This window comes from Biomphalaria glabrata, chromosome 12, assembly GCF_947242115.1.
Source record: "Biomphalaria glabrata chromosome 12, xgBioGlab47.1, whole genome shotgun sequence".
NCBI lineage: Eukaryota > Metazoa > Mollusca > Gastropoda > Planorbidae > Biomphalaria > Biomphalaria glabrata.
The window spans coordinates 2912907-2934691 of record NC_074722.1 but is presented as its reverse complement, the minus strand read 5'-3'; the positions used below and the strand labels follow the sequence as shown (position 1 = coordinate 2934691).

The following is a 21785-nucleotide window of genomic DNA, read 5'->3' as shown; positions in this document are numbered from 1 at the left end:
CTGTCGCAAAAATCTAAACCAGTGTGAATACATCAGACACATGATGGGGACTGGCTGACCACTACATTACCTCTAAAGCTTACAGAGTTGACCTTACAGATTATAGAATGATTTCACTGGACTTCACATAGACGTGTATGACAACTTTGGCCATGTGATAGGATGACATCATAAGCTTTCGCCAAACAGTTGCATTTTGTTATCATCACCATTACCTCGGATGAGGACATCAAGTTGCCATACAACAATGGCTGCTCATAAATACCACTATAGCAATACACTCTAACTGAATGTACTGAGATAGTGAAAGTAGGGTAAAATGAGAGAGGGGGGGTGTGGAAGAGAGTAGGAATAGCAATATAAAAGAGAGAGAGAGAGAGAGAGAAAGGAGAAAAAAAAAACAAATTATGAAATCACATCTGTGCCAAACTATCATTGATCAGCCTTGCCTGAGTACACACACACACATATACACTAACACACCTAACACACATTTGTAAGTGAGTCACCAGGACAAGTTGGCCAGGAATTCCTCCACATCTCAAACTATTTAAAACAATGACATGGCCAGACAACAAGGGAAAAAAAAAATCTAGCTTCTGTAAAAACAATGTGCTAAATTTGGCTAGAACCCTTAGCTCAACCAGTGTACTCTAGCAGTGGTTCTCAACTCTGGCTTGTTAATCAAGCAAAACATTAACATAAATGGATACTGAAATCTACAGGGCCAGTCAAATGTACACAGTCTTAGGACAAGAATAAATGTTTATTTTAAGACTACCAAAAAATCTTGAAGATAGAGAATCCTATGTACCTTGTGGATACACAAGGCCTTTCTGTTATATCCTCAGAAATAGTTATCTGGCTGTATAGATATAGAGTCTGGGATCATAAAGATCTATTATAAGCAAGTGGAAGTGATAAGAGAGAGAGAACCAAGTGATTTACCCACTACTGTAGACTTAGCTACTGTAGACTTTGCCACTATAGCCACTATAGACTTTGCCACTATAGCGACTGTAGACTTAGCCACTATAGCTACCGTAGACTTAGCCACTATAACTACCGTAGACTTAGCCACTATAGCTACTGTAGACTTAGCCACTATAACTACCGTAGACTTAGCCACTATAGCTACTGTAGACTTAGCTGCTATAGCTACCGTAGACTTAGCCACTATAGCTACTGTAGACTTAGCCACTATAGCTACCGTAGTTTCAGCCACTATAGCTACTAGTAGACTTAGCCACTATAGACTAATATACTATAGCCTACTTACCCACTAAAATTTAGCTACTGTAGACTTCCATTGGATTAGCCAATTAAGTTAAAAACAAAATTTGAGTACCAATGTAAATGACTACAGATGATGGTAATGCCAGGATACTTAATGTCTGGGGATGGGGTTTGGGAGGTAGAAGAGAAATGGACACACACACACACACTGCTCCCACCAACCACAGCCACTGCTTCTTTCATGCTCATTTTTTAAAAGTTGTCTAATTGTCTACAGCAACAGTTCATGTGTGTCTATGACAGAAGTTCTTGTGTCTATGACAGTAGTTCTTGTGTCTATGACAGTAGTTCTTGTGTCTATGACAGAAGTTCTTGTGTCTATGACAGTAGTTCTTATGTCTATGACAGTAGTTCTTGTGTCTATGACAGTAGTTCTTGTGTCTATGACAGTAGTTCTTGTGTCTATGACAGTAGTTCTTGTGTCCATAGTCCATGACAGAAGTTCTTGTGTCTATGACAGTAGTTCTTGTGTCTATGACAGTAGTTCATGTGTCTATGACAGTAGTTCTTGTGTCCATAGTCCATGACAGAAGTTCTTGTGTCTATGACAGAAGTTCTCGTGTCTATGACAGTAGTTCATGTGTCTATGACAGTAGTTCTTGTGTCTATGACAGTAGTTTTTGTGTCTATGACAGTAATTCTTGTGTCTATGAATAACAGCATTTGACCCCAACTTGCTACGGGGGAACGCAAAAAAAAAAATTGTCAGTGCCACTAGAATAGAACAAGTTTGAGAAACACTGCTTTAATGACTACTTTATTACTCAAGTTCAACCAAAGAAGTCTTTTGTAATATAATAGTGTGTCATTTAAGATAAGGAACATGTTGGCTTGGGACAAGATAAAACTGAGTCAGATAATAAATCTTTTGATATCTATCCAGATCTAGATTCTCTAGTAAAGTCAAGTCAAATGTGCTCTGTGAAAGTAACAAGGGCAGGTGCAGGAGAAAGTACATACAAATAGAGCACACCTTGAAGCTACCGTCATTGACTCATCTAGATCTACATATCTGCGTTGAAGGAGCTGCTCATAAGTTTGGTTGGATTGCTGGGCCACTCATCAATCCTAACTTCTAGATCTAGATATCATCTATATTATACAGCACCATGGTATAGGAAATCATAATATTAAAAACAAATGTAGTACCTTTTTTTTCAAGTGCTTATGCGCCTGAACACTTATTGACCTTTGACCTAGATTTAATGTTTCAGCAAGTATTCTTGTTTCTTTTTTTAAAACTTCGATTGCAGAAATAGATGAATCATTAATTGGACCTTAGACAGTAAACCTACCGTGACTCTAATTAGATTAGATCTAGATTCAGTTTGTATTAATACTTCTGCGGACTACAGTACTAAGTTCACTTTACACACACGCGTTTGGAATAGTTTGGATAGTAAACCACAGCAGTTAAAAAAAAACAAAGATTGGCATCGAGGTCACAAAATCTCCAGGAAATGTTTCTCCGGCTGAGAGTCTAATTAATTTCAGTTTGTTTGTTCCTAACACAGTCTGTAGACACATTCCCTCCTCCCCCAGCCCATTCTCAAGCCTAGCACTGTTCCCCCCGCTGGTGTCCCCCCCCCCCTTAAAAGCCCGCATCACGTGATTTAACGCGCCGCGTGTGCACTTTCTCCGTGTTGAGTGCTCTTAGCCGTCTTAAGACACGCCAGTTCTCAGGATCTACATCAGAGGGAGATGCTAGAGAGCGGCCCCCAGGGAGTGGATCGAGACTTGAACCCACGCCAGAAAGTTAAGTGATTGAAGTAGCCAAGTGAAGCCTAGACGCCGAATCGATAAGGGGAACAAGAGATGGTCAGCAACTCCCTCAATAAGTTCAGTACTTGCCTTCTCTGCTTAGGATACCGAAGGCCATGGCGAATAATCCCAACTATTATCAAAACATACGCTTTGCAAAACCACATACTAGGAATACAACTCCACAAGTCACTACCACACTTGCAACAAGTAGTAATGGTACTAAATGTCTGGAATGAAATGAAATTTCTTAAACCCAATTATTTTGTAACTAACCGAGGGAAACAAACCTTTCAAAGATTACACTCCAATGGTAAACATACCTTTTAAAGTTGCAGTTAATAAACAAAAACTGATGTGCACATCTCATAAGTCAGACACTTTTGAAACATCATGATGATCCTCCTACCCCCCCCCCCCCACACACCAAATAAAATATAAATAAATAAAGAGCCTCCCATGACGAGGTGCAGTTGTCAAGTTATGTGCGTCTCGATCACGTGACTCTGTTAATGCTAAGCTACGTGTTAAGTACGTCATCAAGCATCCACACACGCTTGATGCCTACAAATACACATATATACACATACTAAAAATAACAAAGAGAATTTTGTCTTTTTTTTTTTTTAACGGGGATTTAGGGGGTGTTTGCCCTGTTGAGATGGATTGATACAAACAAGATGGCGACATAAAAAAAACTGTTAGCAACAAGTCATTAGTGACAGGAGACTGATTGTACAGACCCCCCTAACGTGGCAAAGAGCTATTGGTCTAAACTGCCCACAGGTTGTGACGTTGCAGGTCAGTGAGAAGACCTTCTGAAAGGAATGGTCTCGGATTGATACTCATACGAAAGTAAAATTAAAATGCATTTAGATCTATAAACACATTTAAAATAAATTGATTCTAATAAGCATTGTTTACAGTGCGCTTTGATACCTACAAAATGGCGGAATGTCGCGACACCTGGTACAGAACCCATTCGACACTCTCGTCGTCACAATCAAGAAAAAAAAAAAAAAAGTCCACATCAAACCAGTTCAGGAACCCCTGCAACCTACATAGTTGTTGGTCATTAATTAGTCTTCCATACCAAGTGGGCCAATATTTATTCAAACCACGCGGGTCACGTGCGAATAGCTCATACGGCCCAAGGAGACTTTCTGACCCCACTATGTAATACACTTCAGGCACAAAATGCTACAACAGCGATACTTGATCAAAAGTAACCAACAAGACAAAGGGGATGGGTATCCCACGCGTTATCTTATTCATCTCAAACCAGTAACACAGACTAAAAACGCAAAATACCTAGGTGGTATAATAAATGAAAAACTGTCATGGAATCCACATATTGATGAAACTATAAAAAAAAAATCAAACAAAGCATTAGGGTTTATTAGAAGAAATTTCTATAAATCAAATAAGAACATATAACATATACAAGGCCAATAATAGAATATGCATCCTCCGTTTTGGGACCCCTCAACTCAAGAAAACATTAAGAAACTGGAACAGACACAAAATAGAGCAGTGAGATTCATAACATAAGAATATTCACATTTTACCATAGTAACACCTTTAGTAAAATTACTAAATTTAGAAAGCCTTCAGGACAGAAGACTCAAAAGTAAAGTAGCAATTATACATAAAACACTGAACCATAATCTTCAAATACAAAAACAAAATTTAATAAAAATACTCTGAAAGACACAAAGATAAAGGCACATTCCTCGTCCCATATGCTAGGACAAGTTTGTACAAATACTCCTTCTTCCCTAGTGCTATTAGAGCATGGAATGGCTTGCCTGAGCTAGCCAGGAAAACCAGTGACTTGGCAGAATTTAAGTCATTGGTTAATATGCATGACTAAATGCAAGACGCGTAGGACGTAATCATCTTCTTTTTTGAAGTAACGTCTGTATTATATAAGATAAGATAAGATAGGTCGTGAGTCAAGCGGATACCCAGGTTCGAGTCTAGCCTTGGGAATCATGTCTCTAAAAATAAACGCGAAATAAAAAGAAAGAAAAAAAAAAACACATTTCATTGCTATCTGGCATATGTTAAGTTCAATAAGAGCTACGTTAATCCGCACAATCATAGGAGGTTATAAAATATCTACATGAAGACTCGGAGAAATCTGGCTTCACGCTGAAAACATTCTTCAGGATGGACAGCAAGCCTACGTCATAGTCAATGACCTGTCTGGCAGAGACCCATTCGTAATAGAAAGCCTCGACACTGCCCCACAGCGTCACAACCTGTGGGCACTTCAGACCAATAGCTATTACCACGTCGTACAGGCCTGTGACGTAGCGACGACCTATTGCTCTACACTGCCCACAGGTTGTGACGTTGCCGATCAGTGTTCATGCCTTCTATAACGACTGGTCTCAGTTTGTCTATCTCTATGTCATAACAACTGACAGACTGGCTATCTGAAAAGTCTACGTCACATTAAATGACCTGTCTAGCTATCTGTAAGGTCTACGTCACAGTCAATGACTAGGTCTGGGCTATCTACGCCTGTTTATCTCCAAGGTCTACGTCACAGCAAAGGATCTGTCTGGCCATCTCCAAGGTCTACGTCACAGCAAAGGATCTGTCTGGCTATCTCCAAGGTCTACATCAGTGTAAACTGACTATCACTTAAGATCTGCTCACAAGAAGTCAACGACATATCCCTAGGGACTACTCACACCAGTCCCATTCACCCACTCTTGCGCACGTGAAAATTACATTTCCAACACAGAAGAGAGGTAATGAGAAAAATTCCGACCTTGAATAATGGGAAGAGGGGGGGGGGATAGTTGGAGTGAAATATCGTGTCAGGTACAGAATGTCGACGCGTGCGCAAACGTGTATGTGTCTGAGAGAGAAAGAGAGAGAGAGAGAAAGAAAGAGAGAAAGAATGTGTTTACGGGTAATGTTAACAAGGTCAACCAGCTAATGGGAAAAGGTCTCACGTCAATCTAAGCTGTTTATTTGTTTTCATCTGGACTCTGTAAATACGGAAACAAAAGTGAAATACTTTAGTACCTGATGGCTAACTAGCACATCTAGAATAAGCTAACTAGCGCACCTAACTACAAATATTTCAGATATAGCTTAAATCTAGTTAGCACATCTAGCAACAAATATCTCAGTCTCAAATTTAGCTTCAAGTTAACTAGCACGCCCAAGTTGTCACCCAACCTCTCCGACTCAAATCTAGCGTCGGATTGTAACGCACGTCCGCCATTCTGTTTCCGCGTCTGCTTGTACGTAAATAAACGTTTGAATACTACAAAGATGATATCGATACCATAATCGACTACTCTTACATAATCTTAGTTTCGATACGGTGTCTATCTGGTAATCACGCTGTTTTCCACAGAACCTCCATTCTGAATTTCTTTGAACAAAATGTTGTAATGTCGTGTGTCTGGAAACGATCCCATGAAGTAACAAAATATTTAAAAAAAATAAAAACTTATCTAAAGGGTAAGAGCTTCGACCTTAAACTAAATCTACCAAGAATGTACAAGTTATTTCCCTTATTTGATATCAAACAAATTAATTAATTACCAATAATTAATTGATTACTTGAGTGTTTTTGTTTATTGATTCATGTTGTTTTATGTACAGTAAATAATTATTTAAGGTATCAACCGATCGGAGAATGCGCGAGGGAGGAATAGCGTTAACAATTATTTAAGGGGACTAAACCCAACAAAGTTAGCCATATATAAGTGAATTCTGAAGTATTACTTTCCCTTGTTGCTATTAAACAAATTAATGAACTACCAGTAATTAATTGTCTAATTGGTTACTTTTTTTTTTTTTATTGATTCGTGTCTTGTCTATGTCAGTGCGGAGTTTCAACTTGATCCGAGAATGGGTGTGGGAGAAATAACGTGTACACACTTTTTCACCAGACAGAGTGAGTTGATCTAAGCTTTTGTAATAAACAAGTAACCATGCAGGTCGACCCTGAATCATGGCAGTGAGGGACCGTCCCACCAGTGGCATAGCTAGGGTAGGGGGAGAATTTGAAAATCCCCCCGGGACCCCAATTGAGTGTTGTTGTTTTTTTTTTACATTGAAAATTAAATATTACTCAAAATGCAGGGCCCATTAAGAGGTCAAGGCCCCCAAATGATGGAGAATGCCTAGCTACGCCCCTGCGTCTTATCTTCTGCATAAATTTATTTCTAGCCACAAGTACTATCTATGCAGGGATCTTTGGAGTTCTTCCCACCCAACAAAATGGAGAAGAAAATCAGCGGTTCTCACAAGAAAGAACACAACAATATTCAGGTTTTAGCTTTAAGCTCAGGCCCTACGGGATGAACGGGTCTTCCCACCATGTGGCAAGTTCATCTTTGGTTCTAGGTAATAATGACGTCCACTGTTCTCCATTGACCTTAACCACTTGAGGTAACTACACATAGAGGTGTGATTTCTTGTAGCACGCTTCATTGTTGTGTTAATCACTGTGCTGGGATATCTGCTTCAAGTATCGTGCCAAGATTTTTCAGTGTAAGTAAGTGTAAGTACTGTAAATAAGGCATTTTCATTTAAATTTTGTTTTATGCACATTCCAAATCTCTGTCAAGTACAACAAGGCTGGCCTAAAGCATATATATATATATAGCTTTTATATAGCGCTACTTTCATGCTTATAGCATGCTCAGAGCGCTTTGGTCCTATCTCATTTGTGGACCAGTTGGGGGGGGGGGGGTATCTAGTAGTTGGTTTTCCGTGCTGCCTTCAGGCGCTCAGTAAACACAACTCTGCCCGAGTCGGGTGTCGAACCTCGAGCCCCCTTCTAGGTAGCCAAGTTCAAGTGGCCTCTCGACCACGCTTCCCAGCGGTTCTCACGAGAAAGAGCACAACACAATATTCTGGGTAGCCAAGACAAGGCAAGCCAAGTTCATAGGCAAACTAGGCAGCCGCCTAGGGGCCTCCGATTGGTGGGGGGGGGGGGGGCCTCGCGCATGACTCAAAGAAATATTCTTTAAGAGAAAACGTTGCGACACACGGAACAAATGTCAAAACAGAAATCTATAGCTCTCTCTCTCTCTGTCTACCAGCCTGGCTCTCTAAGTCTCTACTATAATTCAAGGTTTATTCGCGAATGTTTAGATCTACTTGTTAGACTGCAGATGTTAGAAGAGACCATTTGTTTCTTCCTTTTGGTGAATAGTCAAAACGTTTTTTTTTCCCTAGTCTGGTGATCATGAATCGTCCACGAGGCCCATCAGTCTCATCGACGCTGTATGAATTACACGTATTTGTTTGTATAGATATTAGATATAGATACAGGACGGCTTATAATTCATTGCGTATTTTTCTGTCTTAATATTTTGTGTTTTTCTATTTCATTTGGGGTCACCTAGGGCCTCTAATGGCCTAAAGCCGGCCCTGACTACAAATAGTTCATCAAGTATTGATAGTGTACAACACTTTAGAAGACGGAGTTTCTAATAGAAAGTCGCCATTTTGCTATTTAAAAAAAAAAATCGCTTTCTGTAATGAGCTCAACAACTTTTGTTTTTCTTCATAACATTGCATACGTTGATTTGATTTCGTCTGTTTGATTTGTTCAAACACAGTGTTCTTGAATTATGCTCACACACACAGACAGGGACACCTTCACAATGGATGAAAAGTATTCAGTGTGAGTCTAATGAAGCGCGTACACAACTCACACGCTCTCTCTAATTGCTTTCTCTGGGAACGTGCTGTAAGACTCTGGGGTCACGATGACCAGACAAAATGACACGTTAACAGATCTGGATGATGATAATAGCGAGGTGGGAAAGGGGAGGGGGTGTAATCCAACCGTAAATCTTATTCCTCAACTAGTCCCCTCAAAATGAGACACTAGGTATATAACATTCTAAATTCGCTTCACCTAGGGCCTCCAATTACTTATTAAGGCCGGCCCTGACTACAATAACGTTTCCACTCAACCATCGGTCATAGTTGTACAACTTTGTTATGTTTTTGTTTCATTTCAACGGAGGCGTGGAGGATGAGTGGCTGGGGTCCCGGGTTCGAACCCTGGTGGAGACTGGCTGTACTACTTTCGGGATCTATATGGCGCCTCTGAGTCCACCTAGCTCTAATGAGTGCCAGACATGAGCTGGGGAAAAAGTAAAGGCGGTGGGGCGCAACGATATTCATTTCTGAAGTAACTTCCGAAATTTAGAGGTTCAGTTCTTCCCAAAGAAATAGTTTCAAGGAAGACGCTCGAGGGATTGAACTCTTCACGTTTCTATAGTTTAAACTATTTCTTTGAAAGATTCCTTCCAAGTGATCACTTTATGACTTATGATGAAAGATTCCTTCCAAGCGATCACTTTATGACTTATGAGGAAAGATTCCTTCCAAGCGATCACTTTATGACTTATGATGAAAGATTCCTTCCAAGCGATCACTTTATGACTTATGATGAAAGATTCCTTCCAAGTGATCACTTTATGACTTATGACATTAGGTCAGCACAAGTTGGGAAAACACAGTCAATGGTATGGAAATCACGTGGCACCCCAAAATAGAAAAAAAAAAATACAAAAATTAGTGCTTTTATTTTTCAGTCTACGGTCCAAAATTAGTGAACAGTTGAAACAAGAAGAGGCGTCTCCGCCTTTTTTTCCCCCTTAAACTTCCACCACACACAGTGTTGAACATACTTTGATCACAATCAATCATATACATTGACAGATTTATATAACGCATATAATTATCGAACAAAAAAACGAACAGGCTTTTGAATAAAACAATTAATAGAATGGCCTTTAAAAAAAAAACTATAAACAAAATTACCTTTTGGTTTAAAAATGAAACAAAACATCCCCTTTAAAATGAAACTAAAGACTAAAAATTTACCTTTTGATCCAGATCAGGAAGTGAAACACCTATGAATGTGAGCCACAACAAGGAGAGAGATGGAGCAGACGACAGAGTCTAATGGAAGTGCTGCAACCTTGACCCCCCCTACGCAATGCGAACAAAACGCAGTGGGGGCACGCGGACATGGCTTACGCATAGGATCTGGAAATGCGATCTCAGAGATGCAACATCTCATCAGCCCCCGGGGAAACACCGGTGGGGGGGGGGCGTTTGGGGGGGGGAGGGGTATGACATTGTGGGGTCTGTACGGGAAACAAAAAGTGATAAACGTAGACAGACGGTGAGTGACGTCAGCCCGCACGACGGGGGAACCTGGGTGCTAGAGTCGAGAGACAAGAATATACCACAGCAAGGGGAGCCTTGGGAACGAGAGACAAGAATATACCACAGCAAGGGGAGCCTTGGGAACGAGGGAAGTGAGACACTAGGCAAATGCAACAGTTTCGCTCTATACACTGACTTGATAGGAATCGTGCAATGGACGGTGCAGATGGCATACATGACCAGAACAAATGAATGCAAACAGAGAGCCCATGTAAATATAAGAGAATGAAGACGAAGGTAGACGAAAAGGGGAGGTGGTGGTGGAGGATAAATACCAAGTTCTATTATTATTATTATTATAGCTTTTATATAGCGCTACTTTAATGCTTATAGCATGCTCAGAGCGCTTTTGGTCCAATCTCATTTGTGGACCGGTGGGGGGGGGGGGGGGGGAGGGGGTATCTAGGAGTTGGTTTTCCGTGCTGCCTTTAGGCGCTCAGTAAACACAACTCTGCCCGAGTCGGGTGTCGAACCTCGAGCCCCCTTCTAGGTAGCCAAGCCAGCCTCTCGACCACCCTTCCCACTATTTAAAAACAAATGCGTGCGTTCTTTCTAGCAGAACAAGTGATCAATGTTCAAGTAGAAAACAATCAATAGACAGAAAAAAAAAAACAAAGCCTAAGGGAAAGAACCACTAATTACTGCAATTTGTTCTTACAATGGCAGGGTTTAGCTCCCTTTCTGCTGTATAATATTTTTAAAAAATAATACTTTATTGGTACTAATTGATTAACTGATTAATTTTTGGATTGATTCGTGTGTTGTCGTCGACTATGAACGATTATGCAAAATGTTCTACTTGATTCGAGAATGGTAAGTAAGGAAAAAAAAAAACTTTATAAGGGGATTAAATCCATACATACATCCACATCTCTCGCTGAGTAGCATTTGTTAACCTTATTTCAATATCAAACAAAATAATTAATCACCAATAATTAATGAACTAACTGATTAATTTTTTGTATTCATGTCTTGTCAGGTACAATGAATTCTTGTGCAATGTTTCAACTTGATCCGATAATGGGAAATGGGAGATAAAAACATGTTCAAACTTTCTACAAGACAGAGTGATCTGATAAGCTTTGTAAAAAGGTAAAGAAACCTCTTTCTTTCAGACCTTGCGACCTATGGGGACAGATGGTTGATAATAAGGGCGTAACGTGGGGGCCAGCACAACATCAAAATGCATTTACTTGCCAAACGTTATTGGGTACCCACTAGAGTGGGCTGGACTTACAAATGATGAGGTTCGAAACCTCAGTCCTCACCGGGATTCAAACTCGAGACCTCTCGGTTTGGAATCCAAACGCTTTACAACTCAGCCATCATGTCCCTAACATACAAGTATAAAATAACTATATACATTTGATAAATAAATAAACATACATATATGAAAGGACATATTCACAGGTAACGTAGTGTGTTCAGAACTGTGGGGAAAAACAACAACAGCGTAATCACCCAGAATCTCTCCCAAAAGCATATATACGTTTGGACGCCGACCAATTCTTGACTCGTTCATTCATTTCTCCACACGTAGCTCCCGCAGGGATACGCCTTGCTCCCCCCCCCCCACTCACCAATCCCACTAATGTATGTCAGCCCCCCCCCCACTAGCTCCATCCGACGATGTGTTTCATCTGTTGCTATGCAAGTCTGGAACTTGACACAGCCGTCATGTCATTTATACAAGTCGTTTCGTCATTGCCTTATCTCTCCCAATCAATTATCTCCCTTTCTTTGTCCTCACTGCTACTCTATTAGAGATGAGTAAGCTGGGAATTTTAAAGCGAAACTTAACACCAACTTTTTTTATTTTGATAAGGGGCGGGGGAGGATTGGCCCAAAAAGTTAATCACAGTAATCAGCTGTTTGTTTACACTTGATTTGAAAACACCATTTACGTTTTTAAAGCAATAAGGTCCACTAAGAGAGAGACAAAGAAGGGAAAGCGATATGACGAAAGCGGATCTAACAGACACGAGAACTACTTTCACCCTTCAGGAAGAGAGGCCGAGTGATATGAGGCGATGGTTTTATGCAACATACTCTATCTTCGTGTGGATTCGAATCAGACTTTTATCTACATTTTTTTAGAACAACAAAAAATTGGATACACTGAAGAAAAGACGGAACAATAGACAAGTGAAGCTAAATAAACTGATACACTGAAGAAAAGACGGAACAATAGACAAGTGAAGCTAAATAAACTAGATACACTGAAGAAAAGACGGAACAATAGACAAGTGAAGCTAAATAAACTAGATACACTGAAGAAAAGACGGAACAATAGACAAGTAAAGCTAAATAAACTAGATACACTGAAGAAAAGACCGAATAGACAAGTGAAGCTAAATAAACTGATACACTGAAGAAAAGACGGAACAATAGACAAGTGAAGCTAAATAAACTAGATACACTGAAGAAAAGACGGAACAATAGACAAGTGAAGCTAAATAAACTAGATACACTGAAGAAAAGACGGAACAATAGACAAGTGAAGCTAAATAAACTAGATACACTGAAGAAAAGACGGAACAATAGACAAGTGAAGCTAAATAAAGCTGTAGGAAGAAATGTGGTGGCGATAAAATGGAACTTAAAGCTACGAGTCATAAAATGAAAAGAGCGAGACAGGAAGAGACAGTTAATCGACTCCATTCAACTCTGATGTATTTGACATGTTGAGGTCCAACTCGCATTTAGAGTGCATTTTTTTTATGATGTCAATGCTGACCATTGATCAAGTGGGGTCAGTGTTGGCCATTGATCGCTTCCTACACAGACCACTGGTTACACCAACTACATTGACCAGAGATCATGAACCACGGTGTAATCAATGAGAGAGGAAGGAGCAAGGAGGGCGGACGGGAGGAAAGGATTTGATCACCAGACCAAGTTGAGATAAGTCTTGACTTTTTTTTTCTTTACAGACCATTCAACCTCACGTCAAGTGTAACCAGGACAGCAACATTTGTACAAAGCTTATATCAACAAACTCTGTCTGGGGGAGGGGGGGGGGGGGAGAGAGTTCTTTTTTCACGTTTTTCTCAAAACTTCGAAATTCTCGAATCAAGTTGAAATGTGGCACAATTATTCCTTGTCGATGACTTGACACACATGAATCAATCAGACAATCAACAAATTAGTTAATCAATTAGTGGTCATTTATTAATCCTTCATTAAAAAGGGGCGATAAACCTTGCACTATTAAGAGGTATGACATCAATTGGGTGTTCGGACTAAGAAATAAAAGGCCAAATTGACTTTCCCCTTAATGGTAAACTATTCGGTCAAAAAACGCTGAACTAACAGTGACTCAAAGAAAATTGTTTTGAAATATGTGTTTCGTTTCTTTACTTTCTACTGTTCATTACTTTTCCTCTTTTAGTTCAAGACCAGGAGTTCAACACCTGCTTCAAACACTTAAAGACTCTCGTCATTCTTCTGATGAAGTCCCGGTTTAACTTAGTCTTTTCAGCTAGAACAACTGGGTTTACTTAGGTTGTCTTTTCACCTAGAACAACTGGGTTTACTTAGCTTGTCTTTTCAACTGGAGTCACTGGGTTTACTTAGGTTGTCTTTTCAACTAGAGTCACTGGGTTTACTTAGGTTGTCTTTTCAACTAGAGTCACTGGGTTTACTTAGGTTGTCTTTTCAACTAGAGTCACCGGGTTAACTTAGGTTGTCTTTTCAACTAGAGTCACTGGGTTTACTTAGGTTGACTTTTCAACTAAATAAATTAGGGCGGTAGCGAGTGAACGTTGTCAGTGCACATGTATATACAAATCATATTCAGATGATCAACTCCACCATTAGGGCGGTAGGCAGCCTGCATTCCTCTTGTCTCAGTTGTATAAAACAAGGCTTAAGAGACAGATTTCCTACGTCAGTGTTTTCTATACTGCGGCTTGCAGGCAATATCCGGCCCAAGACATGGGCTAACCAGCAAAATAAATGCCGCCTAGACTCAGTTCCATTGGACTTCACGATTGAGTCAGTGATGCGGGCCGTTACAAGCGTGTCTCTGGACCTAGGTCTCGTCACCACTGTTCAACGCCAAAGATTTTTTTCACGCGCTCTGATCTGTAATTGTCCAAAATTGTATTGTATTCTATTATCTGTGTTGTCTTCTATAGGCATGATTAGTACCGTGTGTGTGAGTCACTATTGCCTATCACTGAGTAAAGTTTTAGTTGTGTATAACTAATGGGTATCCAAAGACTGCTTTGAAAAAGTCATGAATTTCTAACTTTAGAACTGTGAAAACCGATGTCACCAAGGGAGGAAACTCATTCAATTCCCCCAAAGAATGCTCACCGTGTGATTTCCTTTCGTCTATATTTAGAATCTAGATTCTCATTTTAAACAGCATTCGTCATACGGGGTAAAAATACCTGGCTCGGCTTCCAATCAAATCAGAGCAAGACAAGCGTGTGTAATGAAATACAGAGAATCATTCACAGAGAAACTGAACGAAGTGTGTATAACATGTTTACTACACAGAATAGTCACACTGATTCATCGGGTCTGTTGCTCCTTTGTTAGCCGATACACTCCGGAACTCAGGTTGTAAAATGAGTGAATAATTTATACCTAAAACAGTTCTTATGCGTCTCTCGTCCTACGCCAAGTAGGCCTACACCTAACAAGTCTAGCAACGGTACCGTGAGAGATACCTTTCTGTCTATACATAATTTCCTTTATAGAGTTTTAAAACAATTTAAACCTAACCGTCTTATAATCGTATAGTGCAAGCAAGATCCAATCAGGGATAACTTATGTCTCCATACATATTTAGCGTACCTTAAGTGACGTGTTCGGTCAGTAAACGAACACTCGACCGCCTAACTGAAATTAAATCAGACCGAAGTGCCTTAAACATCAGACCGAGGTGCCTTAAAATCAGACCGAAGTGCCTTAAACATCAGACCGAGGTGCCTTAAACATTTGACCGAGGTGCCTTAAAATCAGACCGAAGTGCTTTAAACATCAGACCGAGGTGCCTTAAAATCAGACTGAGGTGCCCTAAACTGTTGTTTTAGCCGCAAAAATCGTTTGGACTTTGGACACTCAAGCTTCTAGACTGAAAAGTTTCGACACTGCTTCTTTCTAAACCCTGAGTAGTGCGTAGAGTGGGAGAACTATAATTCAGATTGGATTCACAAGGAATACTTATGCTATTTATTACTGCCCATACTCTATACATTAAGCTTGCCTGATCAGATAACTAACGAAATCTAGACCTAGATTCCAAGCGACACACAAAAAAACTCTCTACTCTCCACGTACGTTGCCTGATATTCACACTAACGATCTCTGGGGGATGACCGCAATGATTTCCCCCCCCCCCCACCTTTGTCTTACTTTTCACAGTTTGTAAACAAGCCGCTACTCTCTCGTGGCACGTTGCTTGGACCAGGGGAGGAAGAGCATAGCTGGAAGTTTTGTACGGGGCACGAGGATAGATGGTGAGGAATCCTCTCTCAGCACCAAGATGCCAAGCAATCTCGTTAGAATGTTTACCACCATGTCAGCCCCTCTAGACCTGGCATGAATACATTTTCTAAACACGGCAGCAAGGTGGACCGATCCGCTGCCCAGTGCTGCCACATACAGAGATCTATATGCAGCTTAAGTTTACCGAAAAAAAAACAACAACCGTATGTACAGGATTTGGCAATGTGAAAAACTAGAAAGCTTCAAGAAGTAGACTACAGTAACAAAGAATCGGCCTAACAAAGTTCCAATAGCTTTTTACTAGAGACACGCTCACACACCCACATGCATATATAGTATATATATATACATCAAGTTAAAAATTCCATCAGAATTGGACAGCGGAATCCTGAAAATGATAGATCTATTTAGTTAGAAATACTTCTTTTCACTTGACTGTATCAACAGTTTGTCTTCGTCAATGTAATCTGAGTATTTGGAGTTGAAGTCTAACAAAACACAGAGTTAATGTTTGAGGGTACTCAGGGTAGTCACCGGGCAGTGATAACCCTATTGAATGAATAGGAGAAACTGGAGCTAATTTGAAACATATCTTTCACCTTTGAGTAAAAAGATAAGAACTTTTGGCCCAAATAGGAAACATTTATTTATTAACAGAGAGACCTTTTTTAAAACCTATTCTAATGTAGTATATATTCCCACACAGTCTGAAAGAATTTGGTCACCTCCTGCAGTAAAGAATCTATGAAGTTTCCTCCCTTGTGTCCTACATAAACACCAAGTAGAATGTAAGTAACAAAAGAGGAAGGTACTTCTGACTATGACAGTGACTACCAGATGAATGCCTTCCTTAGCCACCCCCCTTTTGTGTGTGTGTTGATATAAAAAATGGAGGGCAGGTAGGTAGTTTTAAAATCAAGTAGGCAATAGAGCAAAGCAAAATGTCTTCAATGGTTGAGAGCTTACCCCCGGTGTGCTGTGTTTTAAACCTGGCAGAACCTGATTCTTCACTGAACACAAAGTTAACTCATAACACAGAGGCTCATAAATAATGGTGGGATACAGTGTACAATGAAATACTGAACACATGAAGCTAAATACAGTAATCCATATATTTCACTTAGACAAGAATGAACTTTGTTTTACTTGTTATTTGTTACTTTAACAAAGTACCTGTTGAATGCAAGGATAACTCAGCGATATGTTTGTTTTGAGAAACTTAAGGGGCCTCAACCAGTTTACCAGACAAAGTCATAAGACAGATATATTATAGAATTATGATAAGATAATAACTAAGATATATTTTATAGATATCTTAATGATAACACAATGACTAATTAATGATCTGATGATCATAATGATAATCACAATCATAATCTAAAGTTAAAAGTTTTAATAAGAATCCCAGAAGGAATAAATTAATCAAAATTATCTTATCTTTTATAATACAGACGTTAATTCAAAATAGAAGATGATAATGTTCTACATGTCATGCATTTAGTTATGCATGTTAATCAATTACTTAAATTCTGCCAAGTCACTGGTTTTCCTGGCTGGCTCAGGCAACTTATTTGATGCTCTAATAGCACTAGGGAAGAAGGAGCATTTGTACAAATTTGTCCTAGCATATATGGAATGAGGAATGTGCCTTTATCTTTGTCTGTCTGATTATTTTATTATATTTTGTTTTTGTATTTGAAGATTATTGTTCAGTATCTTATGTATTTATTATTGCTACTTTACTTTTGAGTCTTCTCTCCGGTAGGCTTTCTAATTTAAGTGATTTTTACTAAAGGTGTTACTCTAGTCAAATGTGAATATATGCAATATCACTGCCTGGTATGGAAATCTGAGCATTAAAAATAAAAGTAAACTTCATAAAATCCTAAATGCTGCTGGCAAAAAACAAACCCCATTTGGGCAGCTGTTTGAGACTAACATCCTTAAAAAAACTAAAAAGATTCTAGAAATAAAAAATCACCCTTTGGGTCAGGATTTTGTGATTTTACCATCACAAAGATATACAAGACAAACAGACACAAACACTCTTTTGTTCCCCTAGCAATCAAAATCATTAAATAGAAACAATCTGATATAAATTTTTCACATATAAATTATGAGTGAGTCTTGTGTGAATGTACATTTTGTTTTTTTTTATAGTTAAAATAATGTTTTGTCAGGTGTAATGCACAAATTGTAAGACAAATTTCCTTACAGACAATGACGATTATTATTATTATTATCTCACAAATCTATTTTGTGTCTTTTCCAGTTTCTTAATATTTTCTTGAGTTGAGGGGTCCCAAACAGAGGATGCATATTTTTTTATTGGCCTAACCGAGGTTAAATAACATAAATTTTTAGTTTTATGTTCTTATTTGATATGTATAGAATTTTCTTTTCATAAACCCTAATTATTTAATGCTCTGTTTGATTTTATGATAGTTTAATCAATATGGGTGACTTCAACCTACCTAATATAAATTGGAAAACACTAAGCATAGATAAACACCAAAACCTTAAGGACATAAATGAGCTTTTCATAGAAACATTACACAGCCTAAGTTTTGATCAAATCATTAAAATTAAAAAAAACAACTAGATTAAACAACACATTAGTATTAGTACTATTAGATCTCTTCTTAACCAACAGGCCTGGATTAGTAGTAGATTATGATATATTAACCCTGGTCAAACTGACCATGACCATGATGTCAGTGATTAAAATACACTAGCACAGATAAAAGCAGTAGATCTAAATCTAACCAATATAAAGCCCATCTTACTCTGGAACAAATCATACAAATGCAACTTTGAGTAACACTTGCTAACACAACTAGACTAGATCGAGAATGACTAGATTCTAGATCTACACTGTCTACACTCTACAACACATTCTGTCTACACTCCTACTACCAGTCCAAAGCCTAGACTAGTCTACATAACTTAGAATAACTACATTACTGATTACACTTAGTACTTACAGTTACACTCATTTTTACAGATCTGAGATAGTATGTATAAATCGATAGTTACAGTTATAGTACACTAATTTAGACCTTAGTAATTTACACTATCACTACAGTACACTAAATAATCATACTCATACAGTTACAGTCTACAGAGCAGTCACCAAGGCAAGTGAGACCAAGTCCAAGCTGCATAATTCATTAATTAGATTAATTGCCGTAACATTAAAAATAAAAGAAATTATGTAAACATTACTCTACATACCTCAAGATTGAATGTGACTATTAAAGATAGTGCCTAGACCGTGTGCGTGATCTAATTCCAAAAGAAATGTCCATAACTAATAGAACACAAGTACTGACTAAGGGGTGTCTTAAATCTAAAGCACACAGACCGAACTTACATGTCATACTCTGTCTGTGTATCAAGGAAAGAGCAGTAATTCATGTACGCATGCGCAAATATTCTAAAGGAAAAGGTGACGCCCACTCCAACACTCTTCATTGTTTCGGTGACTTTCTTAAACATTTGTTTTTAATTAATTTATATTAAAGTCTACTTCTAGATTCAAATAAAAAATAAAGCTTATGTATTATCTTATCTTATATATTACAGACGTTACTTTAAAAAAGAAGATAATGAAGCGTATGGCGTGATCATCTTCTTTTTTGAAGTAGCGGCTGTATTTTTGAAGAAAAGAGACACACGACAGTCCAAATCTCAATATTTATAAACACACTTTGATATTAAACCAAAGAAAAAAAGTTTCTTCATTGAGACCTTAATTAACATATTGGCCCTTCATTAAAGAATTAAATCAATCAGATTATCATTGTAGAATATTCGTATTACCCAAATAGCAAACTAGTGTTTAAGAGGGAAGACATATTAGTAACACCATTTTATTACGTAAACACAAGCGGTGTGAATATTAACAATATAGGCCTTTTAAAAATAAATAATAACATTAATAAATATCCGAATAATGTGGTATCGTGTCTTTAATCGAACCATAGACTATATGATCGAACTAACAATACAACAGGGCAACACTTTCGACACGCGCACGTCTCTTCTTTTTGTATCGACAGAGATAGGGTTGTAGTTGTTGATAGTTTGTAGTTCATAGTTTCTGATAGTCTTGCTGAAATATTGCAGCCTGCCTTTTACCTGCCTGAACGGAACACTTCGGGAGCCGACTTTGAGTTTATGTTTTCACACAAACTCTGTCTTTGTTGCCATGAAATATTCAAACCTTATAATAGCACTGAAACATCAAAACCTTATACATGGGCGCTAGCAAGGGGGTGAAAGTAATTGATCTGATGGGGCAAAAAAAAAAAAAAAAACACTTGCACCCCCTTAGATTCTGAACAGTCAAACTCAAGCCATTTTTTTTTTTTTTGCACCATCAGATCGATTTAAATCTAAGTAGTGCTTCCACTGGTGACTGAAGTGCGATTGTAGTAGACTAGCCTCAGGCTTATCAGGAATTGATGGCAGACCATGTACGTGCACCCCTCTGAATTCTGAGTAACCAAATTTTAGCCAGTTTTTTTACACCGTCAAATCAATTAACTTCTGGCTAGGAAGCAAAATTAACATGTAGTGCTTCCATTGAAATAAAGTTAAAGGGGATAAGCTATTATTGTAATAAACTAGAATAAGCTAATCTGTAGTTCATGCCTGACCATGTGCGCTGTATTAAAGGTTCTCAATTCAATATTCTATAGCACGTTAGTCATTTGTTTTCATTTGCATAGTTATCATTATATTTAGTAAAGGCCTAGAAAATGATTAAATTTGGCTTTTGTTGTTGTTGTTGTTGTTTTTGAGGAAAAATTCTAGCCAACTATCTTTCGATTTAAAACACGTGAAAGTTTCTTTGAACACGATTGAAGAGTGCAGTCATCTTCGTAAATGTATTTAGGCTACGTCTAGTGGAGTTGAGGTCATCATTAGCGTTCAATAAAATAGCAGGTTAAACACGTCCACCAGTTTACGATAGAAGTGATCTAAGAAAGTTCTTCCCATGCCATCTCAGTCAAAACGTTGATTTGTATCGACGGAGCACTGGCAGCAGAATAAATTAACTGCTTTTTCTTGGTATTTCGGTAATGAAAATGCAGATATATCTGGCACTGAATTGGTGTGTTTGAGCATTGAATTTGTATTCGAGAAGAATTCATTGGTTTTCTCCCTGTTGTTTAGAGGGACGCACTGCCTGTGTCTAACGTCATTTTCAGTGAATACATTGAAGTACACTCGAAACATAAACAAACAACTCGTCTTCGATGGTTGTCTCGTGATGTTTAGCATTCAGAACAAGGATTCGTGAAAAATATCCCAAAGCAGACCTTGTCAGTTGTTCGTCCCACAGACAATCTTGTTATCAGTGACCTGAATGGCGTTTCAGATATACGTAATCCTGTTGGTGTCACCCAGAAGATTATCTATTTCTTCCGTAACAGTCCCAAGCAAGAGCGTTGGTGCTAAATTTACCTCTTTTGTGTGAGACACGATGGAGTGAGAAATACAAATTCATTCGCACTTTAAGTCACAACTTTGTTTGGCGTATTTTAAAATAACGGTTGTCAGTGAAACCAGACAAACTTCAGGGATGGCATCTTGAGTAAGGCGACACTGTTGACAGACAAAATCGGAAATGACGTCTCGACATTTTCAGCAAAAGTTTTTTTTCTAACTTTGGTAGTCTAACAAGTAACTCTAAGCTTTCGTTAATGAACGTTAAGTTGCGGTCAAAACGTACGGCTAGTCTAGCAGACATAGAGCAATAGAGCTTTGCTAGGTTTCAGATTTCATCTAAGTTTCGATGTTTTTGTTTTTTGGTGTTTTTTTTTTCTCTAAAAAGATGTTTTAAGTCCTAAGCGAGACCCCCACCAATCGGAGGCCCTAGGCGGCTGCCTAGTTTGTCTATCACTAAGGCCGGTCCTGAAAGATTTACAAATCATCCTGAATAAGGTATTGTATTTTTATGTTTTTCTTATCACAAACTTTGTAGGACTTAGTTTAGCTTTTAAAGTTGTTGTTTTTTTCTTGCTTTGTATAGG

The 21785-nt window shown here is 38.6% G+C and overlaps 2 protein-coding genes across 12 annotated transcripts in view; one reads left to right on the top strand and one right to left on the bottom strand.

Annotated features, from left to right (window-relative positions):
• LOC106077564 (CAP-Gly domain-containing linker protein 1-like) overlaps window positions 1-19153 on the bottom strand; it is an 81100-nt gene extending 61947 nt beyond the window's left edge. For 9 of the 11 annotated variants that reach the window (XM_056006591.1, XM_056006595.1, XM_056006596.1 and 6 more), the window contains exon 1: window positions 18979-19153. The gene's annotated coding sequence lies outside the window, so the exon portion shown is untranslated. Of the gene's footprint in view, window positions 1-9936; window positions 9954-18978 lie in introns of those variants that run through there. The other 2 variants (XM_056006593.1, XM_056006594.1) reach the window with 2 other exon arrangements.
• A 2422-nt stretch (window positions 19154-21575) lies between these two features.
• LOC106058022 (D-dopachrome decarboxylase-like) overlaps window positions 21576-21785 on the top strand; it is a 34204-nt gene continuing 33994 nt past the window's right edge. The window contains exon 1 of the mRNA XM_056005082.1: window positions 21576-21696. The gene's annotated coding sequence lies outside the window, so the exon portion shown is untranslated. The remainder of the gene's footprint in view (window positions 21697-21785) is intronic.